The sequence below is a fragment of the Canis lupus genome, chromosome 2, assembly GCF_048164855.1.
Source record: "Canis lupus baileyi chromosome 2, mCanLup2.hap1, whole genome shotgun sequence".
Taxonomy (NCBI): Eukaryota; Metazoa; Chordata; class Mammalia; order Carnivora; family Canidae; genus Canis; species Canis lupus.
Window position 1 is genome coordinate 9,697,648 of NC_132839.1, and position 26,587 is coordinate 9,724,234.

General features: G+C 37.8%; 1 long non-coding RNA gene across 6 annotated transcripts in view; it reads right to left on the reverse strand.

Moving 5' to 3' along the window:
* The window catches only part of LOC140612259 (uncharacterized), a 39,687-nt gene that overhangs the window by 3,215 nt on the left and 9,885 nt on the right, over positions 1-26,587 (reverse strand). For 4 of the 6 annotated variants that reach the window (XR_012013546.1, XR_012013540.1, XR_012013539.1 and 1 more), the window contains exons 3-4: positions 24,789-24,952; positions 20,911-21,074 (exon numbers count right to left, since the gene is read on the reverse strand). This is a non-coding gene — a long non-coding RNA (uncharacterized lncRNA). Of the gene's footprint in view, positions 1-5,362; positions 6,774-7,390; positions 7,475-15,193; positions 15,483-20,910; positions 21,075-24,788; positions 24,953-26,587 lie in introns of those variants that run through there. The other 2 variants (XR_012013541.1, XR_012013542.1) reach the window with 2 other exon arrangements.

A 26,587-nucleotide genomic window follows, 5' to 3' on the forward strand; every position in this document is an offset into this window, starting at 1 on the left:
AGCACACTGATGTTCAACATCCAAAATGATAGGGCTGTCCCGATAACGGTCAGGGTACATAAAATGAAGGTAAGTCCTCGGAGCAGCTGCTCTCCTTTAAAATTTGCATCTACTTAATAATTATTATTAAAAACAGATTTTGAAACCTGTGCTTCTATCTGTATATAGAGAGATTTGACATATCTTCGAGGTATATATTTTCTAACCCTTAATTATGTAATATTTAAGAAAAAGTTGATTAAGTCTTTACAGAGAAGATTTTTAATTTAATTTAATTTAATTTTTTATTTTACAGAGAAGGTTTTATACCTAGGTCATAGACAACAGGTAATATTACCGGTTCACATATTTGTTATTCTCAGTAGCTGTTACCAATCTTCAGCTGTTGAAAAAGGTGATTTCTAGAAGTGTCTATCTAGAAGTTAACAATTTTAACAAATTCAGGGCCAACTTTGCACCAAGTTTGTTGATATTAAAAGACATACACATTAGTGAACTGGAGGGAAATACATATTAAGATTCACCAGAGATTTTAAAAAAATAATAGTTAAAAAATACAACTTATTTTGAAAGTCTAGGAAGAAGAATATTCTTCCTCCTTGGGATAGCTAATTCTTTTTTTTTTTTTTTAATTTTTATTTATTTATGATAGAGAGAGAGAGAGAGAGGCAGAGACACAGGCTCCATGCACCGGGAGCCCGATGTGGGATTCGATCCCAGGTCTCCAGGATCGCGCCCTGGGCCAAAGGCAGGCGCCAAACCGCTGCGCCACCCAGGGATCCCCAGGATGGCTAATTCTAATTTAAAAACTAATTTGTGAATTAAGAGAAAAAGTTCAGTATAGTTACTACCTGTCACCATACAAAATTATTACAGACCTTGTACAGTGTATAGAATTGTTGAATCACTGCGTTGTACACCTGAGACTAACATAACATTATATGTCAATGTATACTTCAATTTAAAAAAGAGAAAGTGACAGAAAGGAAAGCTTGCTTTCTTTTTATTCTCCTTAGTCCATGAAAAAAAAATTAAGTGAAAACTGACAGCTGCATAGCCTCATATTTTGTTTCTCTTTTGATGTAGAATTTCACATTTATAATAAATAATATTTCTATTAAAGTATATATATTTCCTAATGAAGAAACTCTTCAGAATATATAAATGGACTTTTGTAGTCACATGAACCTCTAATTATTTTATTTTGGTGATGCTGCTAGATCCATCTAACTTTAATATATTTCTCATGATTAATCTATTGAACCAGAAATTATTTTTTGCCCCAATAACTTCATGAGATCTTATCAAATTACTCTGGTTCTTTTGTAGCTACAAAAAAAGGAAAATAAAAATTTTTAGGAAGGATATTCCATATACTTTTCAATAATACTGACAATGTAGCTTCCTAAAAACTATTTAAAGATAATATAAAATGTATATTTAGATTGTCTATTAACTCCCTGAAATAAGTCTGTTTAATAAATGATCAGGTTACATGAATATTGTATTCATTTAACAAATATTTATTGGGCACCAATTTTGTGGTAAGTCCTATTGATGCCCTGGGATCACAGTCATAGTCATGAGCATCTGTTGTGTGGATCTTAGGTTTCCAGATGACAGGTAAATGAATAAATGAGATACTTTCAAATGATGATAAATGCTGTATAGACAATAAAGTTGAGTAATGGGATAGTGTGTGCTCACGTTTGAACCTCAGATCCTTGGTTTAGGAAATGAGACTACTTTAGATTAGTCAGGAAAGGCCTTTCTGAAGCATTAATACCATCAGGAATCACTTAATTTACTCTTTCATCAATGTTTTGGAAAGTACAACGTCTATATCCAAAGGGGAGATCAGAAATGTAATTAAAGATTTACCATTGAAAAATCATCAGGCCTCGACTAGATGGTTATAAGGCTCTGATCTGTTTATAGTGAAAATGACCCTGCTGACAGCTAGTTTGTGATAGTGGAACTGAGAATTGAAACAGAAACCACAACTTCTCGAAGGATACTGCATCATGCCTTGCAAAACAGATAAGTTTGCTTCTGAGTGAAACTATGAGGTCTGTTATGGATATAACACCAGTTTGTTCAGACCCATTACATTTAAGGGTAAGACCACAGGCAATCTGATCCAATAGCAACTCCTCAGGAATTCTCTAAAGAAGAACCACTGACTACTCTAGTAATTCCCTAGTTTATGAATTGACCAATCTTGCCTACACCATCCTATTTCTAATGCCAGTCTCCCAAACTTTGCAAAATTCTTTCCCAGCTTCCTACTTTTGATAGACCCATTTCCCTAAGGTATGCAGTCTTGCAGGTCATTAGTGAAGCACCTACTTGTGCTGAATGCAGGTGTATTCTAGGTGATTTTTGACTGCTGGGAATTGACAAAAGGTAATTCCTATACTATTTTAAACTATTCCAGATCATTTACCACCTTCCTTTAGAAAGCAGAAATTCAATAGGTGGATAGCAGTTAGAATATCTAAAAAGAACTTCCTTCTGTTAACCAGCTCCCGGAAGAAATTAGAAAGGATATATTTTTTCATTTCAGCTTTCTGAAACAATATACAAGTACACATGATAGCAGAAATGCTGAATTGTCATCATGTATTTGAAATGTTCCAAGGTTCTGAAGCAATGTCATTAAAACTTGAGTATACCATGAATATCTTCTGTCATAGGGCTATTGGTTACCAGGTTAACAACTCTTGGATTCAATGAATGTGCATTAGATAATTACAAAGATGTGGAATTTCAACTTTTAGAACATATCTCTTGGCTTTGAGAAACCCAGGTGTTTGGAGCTAACGAGCTCTGCTGTAGCATGACCCTTGTATTTAGGAGACTCATCCCTAGTATCCAATTTATTCTGAGGAAAACCAGCTGACTCCTTTAGTTGGCATTGTAAATTGGAAGAGTGCTCGTTTGGTGAGCAGAGCAATGTCGCAAGCAATTCCATCTCGTGTAAGTAAAGCAGTGCACGTCTCTGTGAAGCCCCTCTGGGACCAAGGCCAAGTAACCAGCAGGTGTGTTGCACAGAGCAGCAAAAAGGGCAGGAGCTCTGCAGAGTGCATAGCTCCTCGCATCTACTTGGAGAGTAAAGCTGAGTCAACCAGAATGTTATTTTCCTTAGGGAAAGCCAACCTATACAAAGGTAAGTGGAATGTAACAGGCTTTAGGACGATGCTTCTCAACGTTGGCTGCACAGTGCACACATCTGGAAGCTTCAAAAAAATTCCTGATGCCCACGGGCACCTGAGTGGCTCTTCCATTAAGCCTCCAACTCTTGATTTTGCTCTGGTAGTGACCTCGGGGTGGTGAGATCCAGTCTTGTGTCAGGCTCTGTGCTGAGCGTGGAGTCTGCTAAAGATTCTCTCTCTCTCCTCTGCCCCTCTCCCCCCACCCTCTGCTCACACACACACACACACACACACACACACACACACACATGTTCTCTCTCTTTCAAAAAAAAAAAATTCCCAATGCCCCAATCACACTCCACACCAATTAAATCGCAGTCTCCAAGGATGAGACCCAGGCATTTATTAAAGTTCCCCAGAGAATTACAGTATGTGGTCACAGCTGAGAACCACTCTTTAGGAATAAACTGACTTCAGTGCAGTAGGATGTCACTTAGAAAAACAATAGAATATTTCAGAATGGGTAAAACATACCAATAGAACCTCCCCTTTTCCACCCTACCCACCCACCCCCTGCCCCGCAACAAACAGGCAAGCAGCTTCTTACAGCTTTGTGTTAAAAAGGGTATTTCTGGGTGGTGGTGCTAAAGGGTATAGGAACACATTTGAAACCATCCTATTAGTCAACATCACGCTCAATGCCCTACCAGTCAGTTCTACATTTGCCCCTTTTCTCTACCAGACATAATTAATTTCGAGCTTGAAATTTTGTGAACTTTCTAACATATGAAACATCTGTATTGATTAAGCATGTTGAGTAATCAGTATTTATCCATTTTAAATTTTTTCCTTTTTGAGTATAATTGACACACTATGTTACATTAGCTTCAAGTGTACAACTTAGTGACTTGGCCGTTCATACACCGTGCTGTGTTCACCACGAGGGTAGCTGCCCTCTGTCTTGTTAAATTGCTATTCTGATATCATTGACTGCATTCTTTATAGGCTGTACCATTTACTTCTGTGACTTATTCAGTCCAGAACTGGAAGACTGCTTCCTCTTCTATTTCCCTTTCTCCTATTTTGCCAAACCTCCCACCACCCTCCCCTCTGGCAACCATCAGTTTGTTCTCTGTATTTATACCTTTAGTGCTGCTTTTTTGTTTATTCATTCTTTTTCTTTTTGATTCCACTTATGAGTGAAATATAGGGTATTTGTCTTTCTCAGTCCGACTTATTTTGCTTAGTATAATCCTCTCTAGGTCCATCTATGTGTCTCAAATGGCATGATCCCATCCTTTTTTATGGCTGCATAATATTCCATTGCATGTGTGTACATGTATGTGTGTGTATCACATTTTCCTTATCCATTCACTTATAGGTTGGCACTTAGGTTGCCCACATCTTGGCTGTTGTAAAGAATTCTACAATAAACATAGGGGTGTATATACCTTCTCAAATTAGTGTTTTCTTTTTCTTTGGGTAAATACCCAGTAGTGAAATTACTGGATTTTACGGTATTTCTAGTTCTTTTTTTTTTTTTTTAGGAAACTTGATACTATTTATACAGTGGCTGTACCAGTTTACATTCCTACCAACGGGTTTCACTTGTTAATCAGTATCTATGAAAGAACAGAATTTCTAATTAATTTGACAGGATTTTCAGCTTGTATTATTAGAATGCTCTTCTAGTGGTTATCACTGGGTTATTTTTCGTTGGAAGTTGTGTTAAGTCTTTAACCAACTGGTAATTTAGTGATATTTATAAGTATCCGCTTGGTTAGTAGTTTGGGTTTTTGTGTTAGATCTGCTTGAATTCTGGTTAGCTGTGCGTTCTTTGTAAATTAAGTACATCTCTTGCCTCCTTTTCTCTATATCTGCAAAAGTGGGATATGTATGTCTAATGCACGGAGTATAGAGTTAAATGACAAAGCACATGAAAAGTGCTTTGCAAAGTGCCTGACAAATAATAAGTACAAGTGATAGCCATTGTTATTCAATTTTAGTAATACTATGCACATTGCTAGAATCAGGAGTAACAAAAGGCTCTCATTTCTGTATATCAAGGAGAGGATTGAATATTTATTACATACTTTGAACAATGAGAATATATCAAACTTTGGGCCAAGAGTCTTATATAGATTTCTCATTTCATCTTGCGTGAAGTAGATCTTATCATCCCAGCTTTATAAATGGAACCCTCATGACAGGGAGATTAACAGCACATCCTAATTTTATGCCAGTGAGCACTTTTATTGATAGTTTAGCAGCAACCACCTTAATAATGAATCCCCACAAACTCTTGCCTTCATAAGAATTTAAACAATAGGAGATAGTAGTGCATCATGTGGAATATTTCATATGGTTCTCCTTGTGATTTTTTAATGTTAGAGCCTAAGATAAGGGAAGTCCAGCAAATGTGGGAATATTTCCATGAGCAGCAGTAAGGCTCTCTCCTTATTCAGAAAGCAGAGGAGAAAGTGACGTGGAGATGTTCAGAATGGTGGCCCCCAAACCTACGAGAGACCTGAGGGAAGGACCACTGTGCTGGCCAGAATGACCCCATCACAGACACAATTTGATTTCTAACTTTGGTCAAACTTTTTCCTAAGAAAAGTAATCCGAATGGACCAACTGGATCTTAAATGAGCAAAGAGAAACAATCGTCCCTTTGTACTTTGGCTCCATTTCTCTCTGCTTTGTCGACTTCGGAGGAGATGCATCACAAGCAGGCCTATTTTAATTAATAGGAGCTGGGAGCCTGAACACGTGCAAGGGAGGCACTTACGTGAGTGTAGAGGTGTTGAGAATATTTTGTTTGATCTAATTATGCTTTGAGGCCCTACTTGTCTGCTAGTATTCTCTGTAAAAATAAGATAAATCATTAATAAGGAAGCCCGGTGGAGATGGAGTTTTGCCTAAGAGGCTCATGATTGTAATATTCATCACTATCCCATCCACCCTGAGTAAGAATATCCAGATGGCGAAATCCATTCTCCTGTGACCAGAACTGTGAGTCCTTTCTGCCAAGTCTGTCTTTCTTTGTTTTATGTACTACACCTAAAATAATAAGGCTCATTTTTTATATTATTATTAGTGCCTGGTATTAGTGTTCTTAATTTGGTTGAAATTTGATCTATAATTCCTCAGTTAATCCATATCTTAATTTGACATCTCCTAAAAAAGCAGAGTCTGAGGAAAGGGTTTGTGTGTCCGTGGTTGTTTGGGAGGCAGAATGATAGCAGTGAGGGTGACACCAAACAGGGAGGCAGGGAAGGCTGAGACAAAGCTGAGTTACTGAGATGGCCATTGGCTGAGGTCCCAAGGGCTCCATCCTTCCCAGGAAGTGTAGACTATCCCAGCACTGTCTACCTGAGGGTGCACAGGACAAAGCCTTTGCCCTTTGCTCTCATACTGCACTGATGGAGGGTAATTGGGGGTTAACTACTCCCCAGTTGCACTTGGGTGTGTGCTGATCCTGCAGGACTCTAAGGGCACAGAATTGGAAGGCTCTGGGGGGGGGGGGGGTGTTGCTTGAGGCAAGGTGTTGTCAACATGAGTGAGTCAAATAAATCCTTAACTGATCACCAGAGCCATGGCTGGAATTAGTGGTGAGGCCTGAAGAAAACGAGAGAAGGCATCTGGGTTAGGCAAACAACACTTTTTTTTTTTTTTTTTTTTTGGCAAACAACATTTTTATGACAGTTCAAACTGGATTTGAATCTGGACTCCTAACTTGCTCTGTGAGTCATTTTGGAACCATTCTTTATCATTGTTATGTCTCAGTTTACTCATTGTGAAATGGAAATAGTTCTGTGTGTGTGTCAGAGCAACGGAGCTGCTTATTAGCACCGCTAAAATTGCCTGGAAGATTCTAAGTCACGTAGAAGAGCTGGTTTGCAATCGCATCACGTAGCTTTAAAAAAGCTGATCAAAATTATTTCTGTTGAACCATACAGCAGTCATTGCTTTGACTACGGGTGAGGATTGTATTTATTTCATAAGGACCTTGAGACACAGTGAGATTATATGATTTGACTAAAGTCTCTTACCTAGTAAGTGACAATGCTGGTTTTCTGCCTCTTTAAGTGTTTAGTTTTGTGTTGCTTTTTAAAAAGTTTTTAGTAAATATTAAAACTGCTAAATTGGCCTATAATTTGCCAATTATAATTTACTTACAAATACAATTTATAGCTCAAGGCTTAACTACAGTGGACTAATATCTGTTTACTTACTGAACTTGGTGAGTAGCTCCTTCCCTGTCCAGTGTTGAGAATAGGGCAGGGCCTTGCCAAGTGATTTTCCCATGCCAGAGTTCACTATGGAAGGACCAGTGTAATTACTTCCACTGACTTTTGGATCTTAATTGAGTTAACGATTCCTATAGTCTGCCTTAAATTAAGTTCTTAGGAAGCAATTTAGTTGTTAAATGATTCAGATTAAGTACGCAAATTTAGATGTTAATTTTTGGACTACCTCAGTAACAAAAAAGTATACAAAACAGGTAATAATTGAAAGAGAAACAGAGATATATAAACTTCATTAATCTAAAATTCACCATTCAACAGGAATGTTAGTGAATATATTAATTTTATGAAGACTATTCTTTGTATTCATTTAAAAAGTGCTTTGCAGTTCTATACCACAGCTTAACAAGTAGCATCATCTTCTTTTTAAACATTTTGTTTATTATATGCCCAGCCCTGCTCTAAGAATCTTATGTATACTAACTTGTTTAATCTTTATAATAGCCTTCTGAAAAAGGAATGATTATTATTTGTTTGTTTTGAGAGAGAGAGAGACAGAGAGAGAGACAGAGAGAGAGACAGAGAGAGAATTTCAAGCAGACTTCCCACTGAGTTCAGAGCCTGACATGGGGCTTGATCTCACAACCCTGAGGTCATGACCTGAGCTGAAATCAAGAGTCAGATGCTTAACTTACTGAGACACCCAGGTGCCCTGAGATAGGAACAATTATTATACCCATTTTATGAAAGAGGAAACCGAGGTACAAAGAGGTTAATTGACTTGGTGAGGGTCACATAGCTAGTAAGTGGCAAAACTTTGTGGTAGGGCTTTAAAATCTTTACCCTTAATCACCTTGCCTTAGGTGAATTCTGAAAGAAAAATATCAGAGTTCCTATTGAGTTTACTAAGCACAGGTGATTCCAATTAGGGATGGGCTTTTCTTTGTTGGATTCTCCCAAGACTCCTTTAAGTAAGTGTATATAGTAGAACTTTTTATTGATATGTTTAATAAGATACATGAAATGGGCTACTACAGATAAAATATTCTGAGATGCCTGTTTTATTTTATCTATTCAGTTGTCCTGATAAAAATTTTCATATTTTAGATCATCTATATTGTCTTTGGGTTGCTAGGGTCAGAAGTTCGATTAAATTGTTTTTTTGCTAGGGTCAGAAGTTTGATTAATTTTTTTTTAAAAAAGATTTATTTATTTATGTATGAGAGACACACAGAGAAAGAGAGTGTTGCAGAAACATAGGCAGAGGGAGAAGCAGGCTCCATGCAGGGAGCCCAACGTGGGACTCGATCCTGGGTCTCCAGGATCAGGCCCTGGGCTTAAGGCGGCGCTAAACCTGCTGAGCCACCAGGGCTGCCCAGATTAAATTGGTTTAACAAAAAGTAAGTTTATTGGCAAATATAACTGATAATCCGAATGATTGGTGCTGGTTTAGGACTTGATTCTATGCTGGACATTTTTTTTTTCTCCATCTCTTGTCTCTGCTCTTCTCTATTTTTCCCTTCAGGCAGGCTTTCTATATGTGGTGTCAATGTTGACCTTGGAGACAGCAGAGTTGTATAATTGGAAGGAGAGCTCCTATCATCCAGGGTTCATATTAATTGCCAGAAAAGAACTAAGTGCTCTGCTTGGGTCGAGTGTCTGCTCCTGGAATAATCATTAATTCCAGAGGACTGTGGTGCTTGCTTGACCAACCTGGGTTGGTTGGGATTTACACGTGGTTGGAATCACATCAAGTGGGTGACCATGCAATTCCCCCAAGAAACAGAGGATTCAGCTGCCAGAGGAGGAAAAGCAATGTGTGTCCCTCATAAGTCACAGTTGTTTGAAATTCCAAAATCTTCAGGTACTTTCAGGTATTTCATGACAATGGTAACTGCAATAGATATTGCTGGACCCTATTTTCTTATTTTTCCAGAAAGCAAGATAGTGAAGAGGAACAGTAGTTAACCTGTTCATTATCATCTTCATTAAAGGAGCAAAATAAAAACATGTTTTTTTGGTTATTTATGATGAGTCTTAATTTGTTTCAGGTGATCAATATAAGTAAGCTGTTTAAAGTTAAAATAGTATAATATAACCTTATTGCAACATATATTATACTGTATATAAAACATGCCTAAAGATAAGTGAGCTCACCCCTTCTCCATGCTTATTTTTTTTTTCACTCTTTCTTTAGACTCACTTTTATTCTAGCCAGGAAAATGTATTGAATTTCCCCAAATGTGCTCTCATTTTATATATTGGCATGCATTTATGTGCTGTTCTCTTACTGCAGTGTCAGTCCTTATCTGCCAAACATACTCTTGATTCTAAGGAAATCTACTCCGTCTGCAGTCCTTAGAGCCTTGCATTGACCTAACTCCTTATTCCCACCCCACTGCTCCAGCAATAGCTTTTTAGACTAGGGAATATGCATGTCTCAATTAATACAGCAACCTCTCTATGAGAGAGGTAGTATTGTTATTCTTAAATTACATTTGAGGAAACCAAGGCACTGAAACATTTCAGAGTTGGATCATGATGGAGTCAAGATTAGTGTCCAAACGCATATTTTTAATCACTCTATTTTCTCTCACTCAGGATGCTTATTGAGCGAATGGATTAATGGTTATTGAAAACTAGCCCTAATACTATGCCACAACTGACTAGAAAAAATGAGTTAAAATTTAAAAAAATAAGAAAAACAAAACTGTTATTAGATTCACTGAAAAAGAAACAGAGAAGCCAATCCTTCCACATTGTGTGAACGCAATGTTGATTGATCAGAGCTTTTAGAATAATGTGAGGTATTTTTGTGGAGCAAGATTTGTTTCTTGGAGAAAAATTCGATCTATTAGAATCAAAGCATTTGATTTAACATACAAGTGCAGACACATGTGCACACACACAACCACTTTTCTAGGATGACCTGTAAATTCAGTATATGCATTTAATATTTAATTTTTTCCTTGAGGCAAGAGTCAAGCTTATGTAACATACATGCATTTATTTTTTTCTTTCACAAAATGTCACTTCATATGTGTCCTTTGACATGTCAGGGCAAAGGCTTCTGATAGTGCTGCTGAATCAGTAACTGCTTTGATTGGAAATTCAGCCGTGTTTAGTGAGGTGTGATATATAGCTAACTACTGACAACTGGCCACGTGTACTTTTGCCTAAATAGCCCTAACTTTGAAGGCAACCACTTTGAATGTATTGGATAATGATAAGATGGGGAGGGGAAATAAAGAAGAGTTGATGGAACCATGCAAAGCCAAACCAAACCTACAATGCCAAACAATTCTTAAGAGCAATCCAATGGTCTCTGCAGGAGCAGAATTTGTTTCTGAAAATTAATAGGTTTTAGACTCCAAATAGCAAAGTAGTCTCACTATATTCCATATCCAGGAGAACCTTCTCGGATACCCATGTAACAAGTATCTTTATAGAATGTCAAATTTAATCTCCTCATTTAAAAGGTCATTATTCATTCCAATTTATTGGTCTCTCCCAAGATAATACTAAATGTTTCTATTTTTATCTGAACTCTGCCAATTACCTGATGAATCTTTGTCCCTTCAATTCCATTATTCACTACCAAGCACTTCATCGCCTGTCCTTTATTCTTTAGGCAAATCACTATTTTTGACTTTCCATATTATATATTTGGGGATCAATTGCAAATAAATAGTCATGGAAAAATAATTTTACCTTTGTCTTGGGTACTTTTTTCACCATCTTCATAAAATACTTAACATCAGGTCTTCAGAATCATGTTTCTAAATCCTTAACACGTTAAAACTCCTCAACATTTACGCCCTCTTCAGTTTGTTCACTTTACATAAGATACAGAGTAATGAGAAAGACTCATGAATAATTGTCTCCTAACCCTCGCGACTCTTTTCTCCAATGAATCCCTTATTATTTTGACTAGTTCACCCCACGGAAAAATAAACTGGTGCTGGCTGTCTGCAGTGTACTCACATATTCCTATTTCAGTGGCCTTTCACTCCTTTCTCTATAATGACACGGGTTTGTCTAGGAGACTACAGCTACAGATGATAATTAAAAGGATCCTATTGAGGGCTGAATTTTACACCCTCAAAATTTATATGTTCAAGTCCTGACCCTTGGCGCCTCAGAATGTAACCTTAGAGGGAATAGAGTCATTGTGCATGTAATTAGTTTAGATAAGTTCATACTGAAGTAGTGTGGCCGCTAATCTATGATTGGAGCCCTTTTAAAAATGGGAGATTTAGACACAGATATGCACACAGAACAATGCCATGTGAAAGTGAAGGCAGAGATAGGGTTGAGGCTTCTGGTACAATTCAGAAAAGGCCATAGATTGTCAGCAAACCATCAGAAGCTAGGAGAGACTGGTAGCATCGATTCTTTCCCACAACCTTCAGAAGGGATCAAGTCTGCTGACAAACTTCTAGTGTTAGATTTCTAGTCTTCAGCACTGTGAGACAATAAATCTCTGTTGCTTAAGCCATCCAGTTTGTGGCACTTTGTTACAACAGCCCTAGAAAATTAACACAGACTTGGAAGACCTGATCCTAATGCACGCAGACATTGATGGGAATCTTAAAGTCCTCCAACTTGAGCTCATATCAACCCTCCAAAATTACAATATTACCATTTGACAAATTCCCCAAACTCAACAGAGCCTGTATCTAGAAGCCAATGGTCAGAAAGATCACTAATGTCAAGTGGTATTTTTAGTGCTAGGTTTTAGAGCTGAAGCAACTCTTCAGACCTGAACTGTTAATATTATTGATAGGCCTTTCCTACACTCCCAACCAAGTTTCCTTTGAGGGAAGAAATCGTCACAATTCTGTTCACCACCTACCTTTCCTGGTTTATATTTACAGGACTCCTCCTAAACCTTGCCTTAATCACACCATTACTCCTGTCTTCATGGTGAGAGATGTAGGCCTGGTTCTGGTGATCTGCCCATGTGTAGGAATGTGAGTAGTAGAGGACTGGCAAGGTGGGAGAGTAGAATTGCCTTTTTTCCCCTCACAAAAGAACAATGCTAAACAACAACAACAACAACAACAACGAACAATGCTTACCTACACATGGGTTCATGTGTAGCTTATGCGTTCAACTGAAATAACTTGAACAAGAAGTACTCTGCCCGGGGATAATAACTCCTTATGAATTCCAACTTTTTGTGTTATGTACTGCATGAGGGATTTTGCCTACGAATTTCTAGTTGACCCTAATAATGACCATTGTTTTCATCAATTACCAAACACCTACAGTGTGTTTGGGCTGTAGTAGGTTTTAATACCCATAATTTTAATTTTTACCTTGTACCGAATTAGGCATTAATCTCCATATTTTACAAATAAAGAAATGGAAGTTCAGAGATGTTAAATATTTATATTGTCAGGGCAGGAATTTTTACTGACAAGATTAATGCTGTAACAAGCTAGGACAAAGGTATAAATATAAAAAGACAAAAAAGAAATTCAATGAATAGAAGTTTCTATTTACATTGTCTGTAGACAAAGAGACTTATTGCCCTTTTGGACACATCAATGACCAACAGTACCTCAAATCTTAAAGTAACACAATAATGCGCCTAATTCTTTCTTCATGTAAATCACTAAACTTTTTTTTTTTTTTTTTTTTTTTAAGATTTTATTTACTTGAGAGAGTGTGTGAGCAAGCAGATGCAGGTGCAGGGGAGGGGCAGAGGAAGACACAGACTCCCTGCAGAGCAGGGAGCCTGAGGCAGGACTGGATCCTGAGACTCTAGGATCATGACCTGAGCCAAAGGTAGACACCTAACTGCTTAACTGACTGAACCACCCAGGCACCCCTTAACTCACTAAACTTTTAACATTTCCCCACTTCCCGCTCAAAATGTTTCTGTCTCTTTCCCACCTACCGGTACTCTCTCCCTCCCTTTGTCCAGGCATGGCCATGGCCTGAAATGCCAAGAAGACAGGCTGATTGTACCAGCAATACCTCCCTCTTTGTGGCTCATACCACCATGACTGTACATTTTTTCCCCATTATTTTGGACAAGTGGGTCTTTACTGCAACTCTGAGAACTGATTTCTAGCAAAATTTTGCAATACCCCTTTGAATTACTATGACATGCAATAGACGGTGGTTAAACCTGCTGTCCTCAAGACTGTAGAAAATGGCGTTTCCTGAAGGTTAATATTATTTGTAGTAAGAAGATTTCCCCAGAGGTGCTGTTTCACTGTGGAATACCCTAGATTTATGGCATGGTTTCAGGCAAGGTTCTGGTTTCTTTCTCTCAACACCCTCTTAAAAATTCATGAATCAAAACACAGATTCAGAAATTAATGGAAGCATGAACCGAAAGAGCACAATTCCAAAAGCCAAAAGCCAGCTTGTCTTTTACTATAAAATAGACAAAAAAATACTCTCAGTGGAAACTTAGTTTAGTTTAACTACTCAAATATTCTAAGGATTATTGACACTTTTAATGGATTCTTTCTGAAGTAGTTAATAAAAACTTCTGTTGCAAGATTAAGAAAAAGCAATAAATTAGAGCTGATGAAGTGTAAGTAAAGTGGTCATTCCTTATTTGAGGGAAATTCTCCAGTGCCAAATAAAGTGACTATCTAAAACAGGGTTGTCAGTGTTGAGATGATGAGTGACACTAACGAGTTAAATTATGTTTTTCTGCAAGTCTGGTAATTTCTCATTCTTTACTTTCAACAGAATTGAAGGAGGACTTAATTAAGTTTTCAGCTGATCGATCATTAGAAATAATTAAGGATGATGAGAGGATTGATTCTGCATCCCTATCTACCTCTATATGTGAACAAGTTCTTTAGCTTGTTATGTGTACCTGGTCAACATTTAAAAATTATTTTAATGTATTTATATATTTATTTTGTACATATATATATTTATATGATATAGATGTATATTTGTTTTGTTTTGTTTTTGTATTGGGGATGGTAGGTATCAAGTTGCTTTAGGATCCAGTCTCAGAAGGTAGCAGGCTTCACTCTGGATGTAGTCCAAAGCCCACTCACATTCAAGGGGGAAGATACATAGATCCCACCTCTCGGTGAAGAGCTGCCAATGACACATTGTGATAGAGTTTGTTGGGTGGTATGTATTATTGCAACCATCTTTGAAAAATATAAAATACTACATATTGTGAGAAGGGAAAATCCTACAATTTTAAATTTACAAGCAGTTTTTTTTTTTGTTGTTGTTGTTTCTATAAATGGGGAAGATTTGAGATCAGCTATTTCTTTTGTTTTAGGGGAGAAATCTAAACAGTTTAGTAGGGCTTTTCCTATGGTAAGCCAATATTCCATCCTGAAATGAAGGAATATAGTATAGTGAGGAGGGAAATTACTCTGCATTATAAATAAAGGTTTTTCCTACTAAGAAATGGAGCCACATCTCTGAAGTTTGTTCCCTTTCAAAATGAAAAACTCTCCATTTTAACTTCTTATGGAGTCCTTGGGGGAGTCCTGGTCCTGAATTCTGAGCAGGACAGTCATGCTGAAGGAGACTCATATGAGTAGGAGCTAAATATAATATGGCAGGATGCTGGGAACTAAGGGTAGAGAAGTTCACAGGCAGTTATGTTGGAATAGTTTGGTGGGGATTCTTGGAACGGTTATTTGTAATGTCTAGTTTTGAGAATTTTTTGTTGTTTTGTTTTACTAACTCTGTCTTCTAATACGCTGAAGACTACAGTAGAATTTTGGTTTATATTATCTTTTTTTTTTTTTTTTTTTTTTTTTTTTTTTTTTTTGTGGAATTGGGAATGGGCTTTTGTGAGGATATGTGAGGATAACCAACTTGTCCTGGTTTGCCCAGAATTTTCTGGTTCTACTCCTGAGGTTCCCATATTTCAGGAAATCTTTCAGACCCAGGAGAATCTGGATGATTGGTCACTGTAGCTGGAATCAACATTGGAGGTTAACTTGTTGGGAGAGAAGTGTGACAGCTTGGGGAAAGCTGGCTTCAGGTCAGTCAGTGGCAACCTTCGTAAGAGATGGGCCATACTCGAATCAGAGGTCAGTTCAGGTTTCAAGCAAATGTTCAGAAGAGGTATCCAAATCTTTGAAATAGGCAAAAGAGATTACTGGGCTTCACTTCAGTGTCATGGTAGGTACTGAAGTTCACAGAAATATTATCTAATTCTCTAGAGGTGAGTACTTTGGCTTGACTTGTTATTTTAAGAATGATAATGATAACTCATGTCTCTATAAAGGTTGTTATTAACTTGTAGAAGCTGATATGCATAATTATTTTCTGATAGCAGTACAAATGAATTTTGTTCAAGAGATGAAATGATTTCTGTCTGATAGAAAGAGATGAACCCCAGGGGTTGCAGTTTTAGTGCCCTGCAGAATATTAACAAGTTTTATATTTTAATTACTATTCTTATTCTACTCTCCTACCTTTAAGCCACTATAAACACTTTGATTTTTTGCAATTCGTTTTTTGAACCAGTGTCACCATCTTGCTGGTTCCCTTATTAATGAGATAACTAAATATTTGATACTGCTAACTTCATTTGGGTGAGCAATATTTTCAACATTTTCACTTTATATTTCATCATAAAAATCATACTTTGACAGTAGAGATTTGTAGAATGTGCTAAGAAATATCCCAAAAAATTCTTGGAAGGAGAGAACCTCCAAGTAAAAAAGTCTGGGTTTCCCACATCCTCTCTCTCAATCCCAGGGCTGAGGAGACAATGAACATGAGATTATAGATAAGAGATCAGTTGTTCCTAGAGTGAGGAGACCTTCCTGTCTCCCCATCCTCCCTGCCAGCCCCCTCAGGACTTCATCTTTCTCCCCACCTACAAGTCTCCCCTCTTAGAGACTTCTATTAGTGATGCTATGGTGCTATCTAGGTAGGGCAGGTCTTCAGAGCACTCAAACCAAAGCAACCGTAAGTCAACACTTTCTCTTACTAATATAGACCTCTTCTTAAAGCTCAATTATATCACATAACATAGTGCTCCTAAAAGAGTCTGCGTCACTTCCCTCTGTCTTGCCAAAGACGCTTTCCTAGGAAGGAGTTGGAGATGGAATCAGAATCAGAATCGAACTATATGTACACATATATATGTATTTTGTATATATTGTCAGGGTCCTAAGAGGAAAACAAAACCAGAGACCACTGTACATGGTTTTACAAAAAGAAGTTAATACCAGGAATTGGTAATAGATAATGGAAAGATTGAAAAACCAAGTAGGGAACAGTGAGGCCCTCCAGAAATTAGCAAGAGCAAGAAACTGCTCCACCATTCCTGCTGGATGGACACAGAAAGAGAAGGCAGTGTTCCTGAAGCTCACTGGCTGGTGTTGAATGGCAGGAAATGGATCCATGTGGAAGATGGATCTGTTGGTAGAGAAGCTGCCATGACAAAAAGAGGGAGAGAAACACCCTGATTTCTTCCACCTTTCCACCTTCCCACTGGCCAATCTAACAGGGAGCTGTTGCTTACAAAGCCTGGGAACTGCAGCCTGCAGGGCCAGCCCCTTTGAGAGGAGAAAAGAACAGCAGAAGAGTGAAGGAGGATAAGAGGTGCACCAAATATACATGCATTATTTAGTGGGACCCACAGTAGATCAATAAATGTTAAATTCCCACTTCTTCCAGTTTTCAATTTCATTGGTCATTTAGATTCTTTATCTGATTACTAGAGATGTAAAGAAAGGTAGGCTTTTCCACCCACAGATTGATTTATTTGAGAGAGAGTGTGCATGCTTGCGCGCTTGCACATACAATTGAACACCTGCAAGTGGGTGCCCATATGTGGGGAGGGGCAGAGGGAGAGCATCTCTAGCAAATTGCTCTTTGGAGACCAACTAGGGCTGGATCTCACAACCCAGGAGATCATGACCTGAGCCAAAACCAAGAGTAGGACGCTTAACCGCCTGAGCCACCCAAGCACTCCACAAAGTGCTTTTATAATATGCCCCAGGACCTGAATTACGTAGAAACATCTATGAATACAAACAGGTGTCCTGCTCTGAGTTTCTTGAAACTACCCCACTTTGAAGAAAATCAACTTGGTCAAGCTAAGTAAGCAGTCACTCCCTCAGCCCCTGTATTTACTTCGATACCTTTTTAGTATCTCTCTCTTTTGCCTGACCCTCCAACACGTTCATTCTCCATTTATTTTATTTATTTATTTATTTATTCGTTCTCCATTTATGATACATCCCCAAGTCCCACAAAGCACCCCCCCCCCCGGACCTTTCACTGTTTATTTTACTTCTAATTCAATTGTCCTTTTCACGTATCCATATGCAAAAATACTGGGGTCCATGGTGATACTAATTAAACCCCCTTTGTGCCTTTGAGTTCTGAAAACATTTAAGGTGAGGAGTAAAATATCGGCTGTACTGCTGGCAAGGCTAGATGGAAGAGCACAGCTGGCGCTTGGAGCTGAAATAATACATTTCCTCCCACTGAATCAGACTTACCACGTTGTCATAGGTAAAGAGCACAGATAACTTGTGGGCCTGGGGTCCACATGCTCGATCCTGACCACTTTCACCAATTTGATAAATCAATCCCTCCTGGGGATGAGGTAGATGGGGTGACCAGAAAGAGTCCCCAGTGTGCCTTTCTGGGTAACATAGGAGAAGGCCTCTTGCCTTGCAGAAATGAGAGAAGTAGATGTCCCTCTCCGTCAAATTACTACCTACATAAAATGTCAGTCAATCTGCTAAAACTGTCTATGGGCCAGTTTAACCACCCCCTCCTGGTTCCCGATTTGTGTGTAATCAATCCCAGCCTCAAAAGCTTGGAAATCAGGCATTCCTGATGCCTAGTTAAGAAAATTTTACCATCTGATTTAAAGTTTAACATTTTTCCTTAAAACTTCTGTGTTGGGGGGGATCCCTCGGCTAATAGTTGCCCATGGTTTAACATCATCAATACTATTCTGCTTAGCTAACTCTAATTACGAACGAATCCATAGCTGTACTAGGCAGCGATAGCAGAAGTAGAACTGCTGTAATTAGTACTGATCACACAAATAGGGTGGCTCAGCGGTTTAGTGCCTGACATTAGCTCAGGGCATGATCCTGGAGTCCCAGGATCTAGTTCCACATCAGGCTCCCTGCATGGAGCTGCTTCTCCCTCTGCCTGTGTCTCTGCCTCTCTGTCTCTGTCTCTCATGAATAAAAAAAGAAAAAAAAAACACACAAAAAAAAACCCTTCTGTGTTGGAACTTGTTTTATAAATATATTATGCACTGCTGTGAAAGTAAGCACAACATAAACCAAAGCACAAACAAAAACTACTGCACACCGAATATAGTAACTCCAACTCTCACAGAGTCCTGGAAACATAAATAATTCTGTAGCTGATAACCGAGAATATTTTCCTGAAGGAAAATGTAAGTACCAAATGTAACAGCCTGTGAACTCTATTTTATTTATTTTATTTTTTATTTTTTATTTTTTTAATTTATTTTTTATTGGTGTTCAATTTACTAACATACAGAATAACCCCCAGTGCCCGTCACCCATTCACTCCCACCCCCCGCCCTCCTCCCCTTCCACCACCCCTAGTTCGTTTCCCAGAGTTAGCAGTCTTTACGTTCTGTCTCCCTTTCTGATACTTCCCACACATTTCTTCTCCCTTCCCTTATATTCCCTTTCACTATTATTTATATTCCCCAAATGAATGAGAACATATAATGTTTGTCCTTCTCCGACTGACTTACTTCACTCAGCATACTCAAAGACAACCTACAGAATGGGAGAAGATATTTGCAAATGACATATCAGATAAAGGGCTAGTTTCCAAGATCTATAAAGAACTTATTAAACTCAACACCAAAGAAACAAACAATCCAATCATGAAATGGGCAAAAGACATGAACAGAAATCTCACAGAGGAAGACATAGATATGGCCAACATGCATATGAGAAGATGCTCTGCATCACTTGCCATCAGGGAAATACAAATCAAAACCACACTGTGAACTCTATTTTAAAATGTCTAAATCCATTTCTTTTAGATTTAATAGAAAAATGAAAGGATACCCCCACTAGATGGCGGCAAATTAAATCTTTTAAAACCACCGGTTTTAAGGAGCTGATCATTAAGTTGGCAGACGGGAACTGGGAACTGGGAATTTAGGCAGAAACCATGACTTGCAAAATACACTAGCAAATCATAAAAACTATCAAGCAAATTGTGATTATAGACTATCTACATTGGCCTCCTACAGTCAAGCTCTTTCAATATCAATTCCTTTGGACGCATAGATAATGTCCTAAGATCACACCACAGACAAACTAATTCCCTCCAGTCTGACGAGTTCTGAAAATGCAATCATCGACTGTGACAGACACTCACCTAATTTACAAATTCTGACCAGTCTTGTGACTAATCTAGCATCCAACCCTTTCCGTACCTTTCCTTTCCTGCCTCCTTCCTTCGCTATTCAGTCTTGCTAGAGGGGTTAGATGCACAAAGGTGTGAGGTTTGTAGAGGTGTTCCTGGTTGTGTTGATTATGAGCTTTAATACAACAATGATACATGCTATTTTCAAACTTGTTAAGGGATAATCTTTAAAATACCCCTCATATTAAAATAGATTTATGTTACGGGCCGCCTGGGTGGCTCAGTCAGTTAAACATCCAACTCTCGGATCTCAGCTCAGGTCTTGATCTCAGGGTTGCGAGTTCAAGCTCTGTGTTGGGCCTCCATGCCTAGCATGGAGCCTACTTAACAAGTAAAATAGATGTGTTTTAGGTAGCAGAAATTGAGTCTTATCCACATAGCAGAAGCAAAGCACCAAATATCCTTCCAAAGACTTTCTCCTTGACCAAACTTTAGACAGATTCCCCTGAGCCTTCTTTTCAACTAGTCTAAACCAGTCTTATCAAAGAATCCTGCTAAGACATCATCTTCCTACCCTTGATATCAGATCACCCTCCATATCTGATCAAGTTCTCTGTCCCCATCTTTGATATAGAAGTCCTTGGCTTGCTTTTAGCAAGAGTCCTGTTAGCAAGAATCCCGTCATGCTTTAAGTCTCTTTCCTCTTAATTATTTTCTATCTACTGACCCCTGCAGTCTGCTCTTTAGCTGTAAATTCCCACTTGCTTTGCTGTATTTGGAGTTGAGCACAATTTCTCACCGTTATTGCAAAGCCTTTTTTTTTTTAAATCAAGATCTTCTTATTCGAGAGATAGAGAGACAGAGACAGAGAAAGAGAGCATGAGTGGGAGGGGAAGAGAGAGAGGGATAATCCCAAGCAGAACCCTCTCCAAGTGTGGAGCCCATTACAGAGCTCGACATTACGACCTGAGCCAAAACCAGGAGTCGAATGCCCAACCAACTGTGCCACCCAGGCATCCTGCCAAGTCTTCCTTTATGTTTTAACAAGTGTCAGAATCACTTCTCTTTAATAATTTGTTTGTTTTTTTAATGTTTTATTTGTTTTTAAAACTTTAACGTGTAATCTAGCAATCATTCTGAATGATTTTAAATCTGGGGTTACTTACAAAGTGCATTATCTCCGACATGAATTCATTTCCAAAGATCTTCACCATCTATCTTCTCATTCAGCTGCTTCTTACTTCATTGATTGACCTCCTAAATAATCTTCTACTGTCTCCAACTTCAATCCTCTCAGCCATTTGCACACTGAATTCCTAGGCTTCATTAGCTAATGAGTAAAAATTACTTTATGTTTATTTCAACATCACACATTCTAAATCGTAGAACTCAGCTCTCCCAGATACTTCTGAGTGCCCCCTCTTTCTACAAAGATGTCAGTCAGGAAGTCGTTCCTGGATGACAACTTCTTCTTTCTTCTTTCTCCTCTACCTCCTTTCTTCTCAGCTCATTCCCTTTCTGAGTCATTTATTGTTGGAAAGTTGCCTCAGGAAGCCTAAAAACTCTTTGTTACTGCTTTTAAATTTATCTCTAAGTGTTTTCAGCCTCATGTCTAATGTACTTCATAGTAAACATTGATTTTGGATGTTATATTTCTTACAAACCATCACTTATTCAAGTTTATTAAGGATGCTCTCAAGTGTTGTCCTCTCACTGTGGCCTTTGGTGAGGTCATACACTGATATATTTTGCCCTCAAGTGCTACCCATTGCTTGAGGGTCTGACTTATAGAGGGCTATGCATAGTAGGTACTTTTTAATATACAGTTTATAATTGTAACAATTTGATAAATAATCATCATTGTTTAAGTATCTACTATATACCAGGAGCCATGCTAGATACTTTTAGCATATTGCTTCTAACCCTCACAATTCTCTTACAAATGAGTTAACTATTATTTTCATTTTACAAATGAAGAGTTAAGGGTAAGAATGTTTTAAAAAATTCTCCAACATGACATAGTAACTAAGCAGAAGATCTGGGTCTAAAGTCTAGGTTTAATTCTCCATTTATAATGCTTCCTTCATGCCCCCATGTTTGTTTTCCTCTGAGTTTAAAAATCACTCAGCATTTCATTTATCTAGCAGTTAGACTTTTAACCTCAGAAACTGGAGGCTCACGGGAAGCCAAAAAATAAATAGATAAAATAAAGTAAAATATTTGTAATCGTTGAGAGAACTACTACTTTCGGTACCCATATACTTAATATTTTTAGCAATCGATTGCAGTCCCTTTCAGCCTACCGCCTGTAGATCTTATAGTTAGTGCAGAATATGTAATAAGTTTGTGTAATTATGGGAAGCAACATTAGAAACTGTCACTACATTCAATCAGAGAGGAATCTAGAATCATTCACCAGGGCAACTAAGCAAACCAGAGCCATTTACTAAAGGGAAGTTCTACATTCCTTAATATAGGATTCACTTCTGAAAAGTCTTCTGTATTTATTAATAGGAAAGTCACCCCTGTATTCAGCTACGTTATAGTAATTTGTACCATCATGGTTTTTTTTTTTTTTTGCTTTATTGACTCACTTGCCAGAAAGAGTTCAATGAAATACCCTCAATAGGTTACTTTAGTGATTTGTTCTTTCTACATATATGTTTAGAGGTTTTAGCTGAAATAGATATTATATGGAGGATATTTCACAGTATCTCATAAACATTCATTGCTTAATTAAAACTCATCTCTTGAAATATCTTAAGCCCTTGAATTGGTTAATTTCTCAGGGACTGCTTTAGTTGGTAGATATATTTCACTGCCCATATTGAAATTTTATGTGACAGTCACTTGTTAACTTCCAGAAACCATGCAAAATTATTTTTTTGTTTACAAATTTGTTTGCAAATTCAAAGACAGTTTTTCCTACACTTGGTATTTCCAAAATTGGGATGTGTCTTATAACTTTGTTTACATTTTCTTTTTTTTTTAATTTATTTTTTATTGGTGTTCAATTTACTAACATACAGAATAACCCCCAGTGCCCGTCACCCATTCACTCCCACCCCCTGCCCTCCTCCCCTTCTACCACCCCTAGTTCGTTTCCCAGAGTTAGCAGTCTTTACGTTCTGTCTCCCTTTCTGATATTTCCCACCCATTTCTTCTCCCTTCCCTTATTTTCCCTTTCACTATTATTTATATTCCCCAAATGAATGAGAACATATAATGTTTGTCCTTCTCCGACTGACTTACTTCACTCAGCATACTCAAAGACAACCTACAGAATGGGAGAAGATATTTGCAAATGACATATCAGATAAAGGGCTAGTTTCCAAGATCTATAAAGAACTTATTAAACTCAACACCAAAGAAACAAACAATCCAATCATGAAATGGGCAAAAGACATGAACAGAAATCTCACAGAGGAAGACATAGATATGGCCAACATGCATATGAGAAGATGCTCTGCATCACTTGCCATCAGGGAAATACAAATCAAAACCACACTGTGAACTCTATTTTAAAATGTCTAAATCCATTTCTTTTAGATTTAATAGAAAAATGAAAGGATACCCCCACTAGATGGCGGCAAATTAAATCTTTTAAAACCACCGGTTTTAAGGAGCTGATCATTAAGTTGGCAGACGGGAACTGGGAACTGGGAATTTAGGCAGAAACCATGACTTGCAAAATACACTAGCAAATCATAAAAACTATCAAGCAAATTGTGATTATAGACTATCTACATTGGCCTCCTACAGTCAAGCTCTTTCAATATCAATTCCTTTGGACGCATAGATAATGTCCTAAGATCACACCACAGACAAACTAATTCCCTCCAGTCTGACGAGTTCTGAAAATGCAATCATCGACTGTGACAGACACTCACCTAATTTACAAATTCTGACCAGTCTTGTGACTAATCTAGCATCCAACCCTTTCCGTACCTTTCCTTTCCTGCCTCCTTCCTTCGCTATTCAGTCTTGCTAGAGGGGTTAGATGCACAAAGGTGTGAGGTTTGTAGAGGTGTTCCTGGTTGTGTTGATTATGAGCTTTAATACAACAATGATACATGCTATTTTCAAACTTGTTAAGGGATAATCTTTAAAATACCCCTCATATTAAAATAGATTTATGTTACGGGCCGCCTGGGTGGCTCAGTCAGTTAAACATCCAACTCTCGGATCTCAGCTCAGGTCTTGATCTCAGGGTTGCGAGTTCAAGCTCTGTGTTGGGCCTCCATGCCTAGCATGGAGCCTACTTAACAAGTAAAATAGATGTGTTTTAGGTAGCAGAAATTGAGTCTTATCCACATAGCAGAAGCAAAGCACCAAATATCCTTCCAAAGACTTTCTCCTTGACCAAACTTTAGACAGATTCCCCTGAGCCTTCTTTTCAACTAGTCTAAACCAGTCTTATCAAAGAATCCTGCTAAGACATCATCTTCCTACCCTTGATATCAGATCACCCTCCATATCTGATCAAGTTCTCTGTCCCCATCTTTGATATAGAAGTCCTTGGCTTGCTTTTAGCAAGAGTCCTGTTAGCAAGAATCCCGTCATGCTTTAAGTCTCTTTCCTCTTAATTATTTTCTATCTACTGACCCCTGCAGTCTGCTCTTTAGCTGTAAATTCCCACTTGCTTTGCTGTATTTGGAGTTGAGCACAATTTCTCACCGTTATTGCAAAGCCTTTTTTTTTTTAAATCAAGATCTTCTTATTCGAGAGATAGAGAGACAGAGACAGAGAAAGAGAGCATGAGTGGGAGGGGAAGAGAGAGAGGGATAATCCCAAGCAGAACCCTCTCCAAGTGTGGAGCCCATTACAGAGCTCGACATTACGACCTGAGCCAAAACCAGGAGTCGAATGCCCAACCAACTGTGCCACCCAGGCATCCTGCCAAGTCTTCCTTTATGTTTTAACAAGTGTCAGAATCACTTCTCTTTAATAATTTGTTTGTTTTTTTAATGTTTTATTTGTTTTTAAAACTTTAACGTGTAATCTAGCAATCATTCTGAATGATTTTAAATCTGGGGTTACTTACAAAGTGCATTATCTCCGACATGAATTCATTTCCAAAGATCTTCACCATCTATCTTCTCATTCAGCTGCTTCTTACTTCATTGATTGACCTCCTAAATAATCTTCTACTGTCTCCAACTTCAATCCTCTCAGCCATTTGCACACTGAATTCCTAGGCTTCATTAGCTAATGAGTAAAAATTACTTTATGTTTATTTCAACATCACACATTCTAAATCGTAGAACTCAGCTCTCCCAGATACTTCTGAGTGCCCCCTCTTTCTACAAAGATGTCAGTCAGGAAGTCGTTCCTGGATGACAACTTCTTCTTTCTTCTTTCTCCTCTACCTCCTTTCTTCTCAGCTCATTCCCTTTCTGAGTCATTTATTGTTGGAAAGTTGCCTCAGGAAGCCTAAAAACTCTTTGTTACTGCTTTTAAATTTATCTCTAAGTGTTTTCAGCCTCATGTCTAATGTACTTCATAGTAAACATTGATTTTGGATGTTATATTTCTTACAAACCATCACTTATTCAAGTTTATTAAGGATGCTCTCAAGTGTTGTCCTCTCACTGTGGCCTTTGGTGAGGTCATACACTGATATATTTTGCCCTCAAGTGCTACCCATTGCTTGAGGGTCTGACTTATAGAGGGCTATGCATAGTAGGTACTTTTTAATATACAGTTTATAATTGTAACAATTTGATAAATAATCATCATTGTTTAAGTATCTACTATATACCAGGAGCCATGCTAGATACTTTTAGCATATTGCTTCTAACCCTCACAATTCTCTTACAAATGAGTTAACTATTATTTTCATTTTACAAATGAAGAGTTAAGGGTAAGAATGTTTTAAAAAATTCTCCAACATGACATAGTAACTAAGCAGAAGATCTGGGTCTAAAGTCTAGGTTTAATTCTCCATTTATAATGCTTCCTTCATGCCCCCATGTTTGTTTTCCTCTGAGTTTAAAAATCACTCAGCATTTCATTTATCTAGCAGTTAGACTTTTAACCTCAGAAACTGGAGGCTCACGGGAAGCCAAAAAATAAATAGATAAAATAAAGTAAAATATTTGTAATCGTTGAGAGAACTACTACTTTCGGTACCCATATACTTAATATTTTTAGCAATCGATTGCAGTCCCTTTCAGCCTACCGCCTGTAGATCTTATAGTTAGTGCAGAATATGTAATAAGTTTGTGTAATTATGGGAAGCAACATTAGAAACTGTCACTACATTCAATCAGAGAGGAATCTAGAATCATTCACCAGGGCAACTAAGCAAACCAGAGCCATTTACTAAAGGGAAGTTCTACATTCCTTAATATAGGATTCACTTCTGAAAAGTCTTCTGTATTTATTAATAGGAAAGTCACCCCTGTATTCAGCTACGTTATAGTAATTTGTACCATCATGGTTTTTTTTTTTTTTTTGCTTTATTGACTCACTTGCCAGAAAGAGTTCAATGAAATACCCTCAATAGGTTACTTTAGTGATTTGTTCTTTCTACATATATGTTTAGAGGTTTTAGCTGAAATAGATATTATATGGAGGATATTTCACAGTATCTCATAAACATTCATTGCTTAATTAAAACTCATCTCTTGAAATATCTTAAGCCCTTGAATTGGTTAATTTCTCAGGGACTGCTTTAGTTGGTAGATATATTTCACTGCCCATATTGAAATTTTATGTGACAGTCACTTGTTAACTTCCAGAAACCATGCAAAATTATTTTTTTGTTTACAAATTTGTTTGCAAATTCAAAGACAGTTTTTCCTACACTTGGTATTTCCAAAATTGGGATGTGTCTTATAA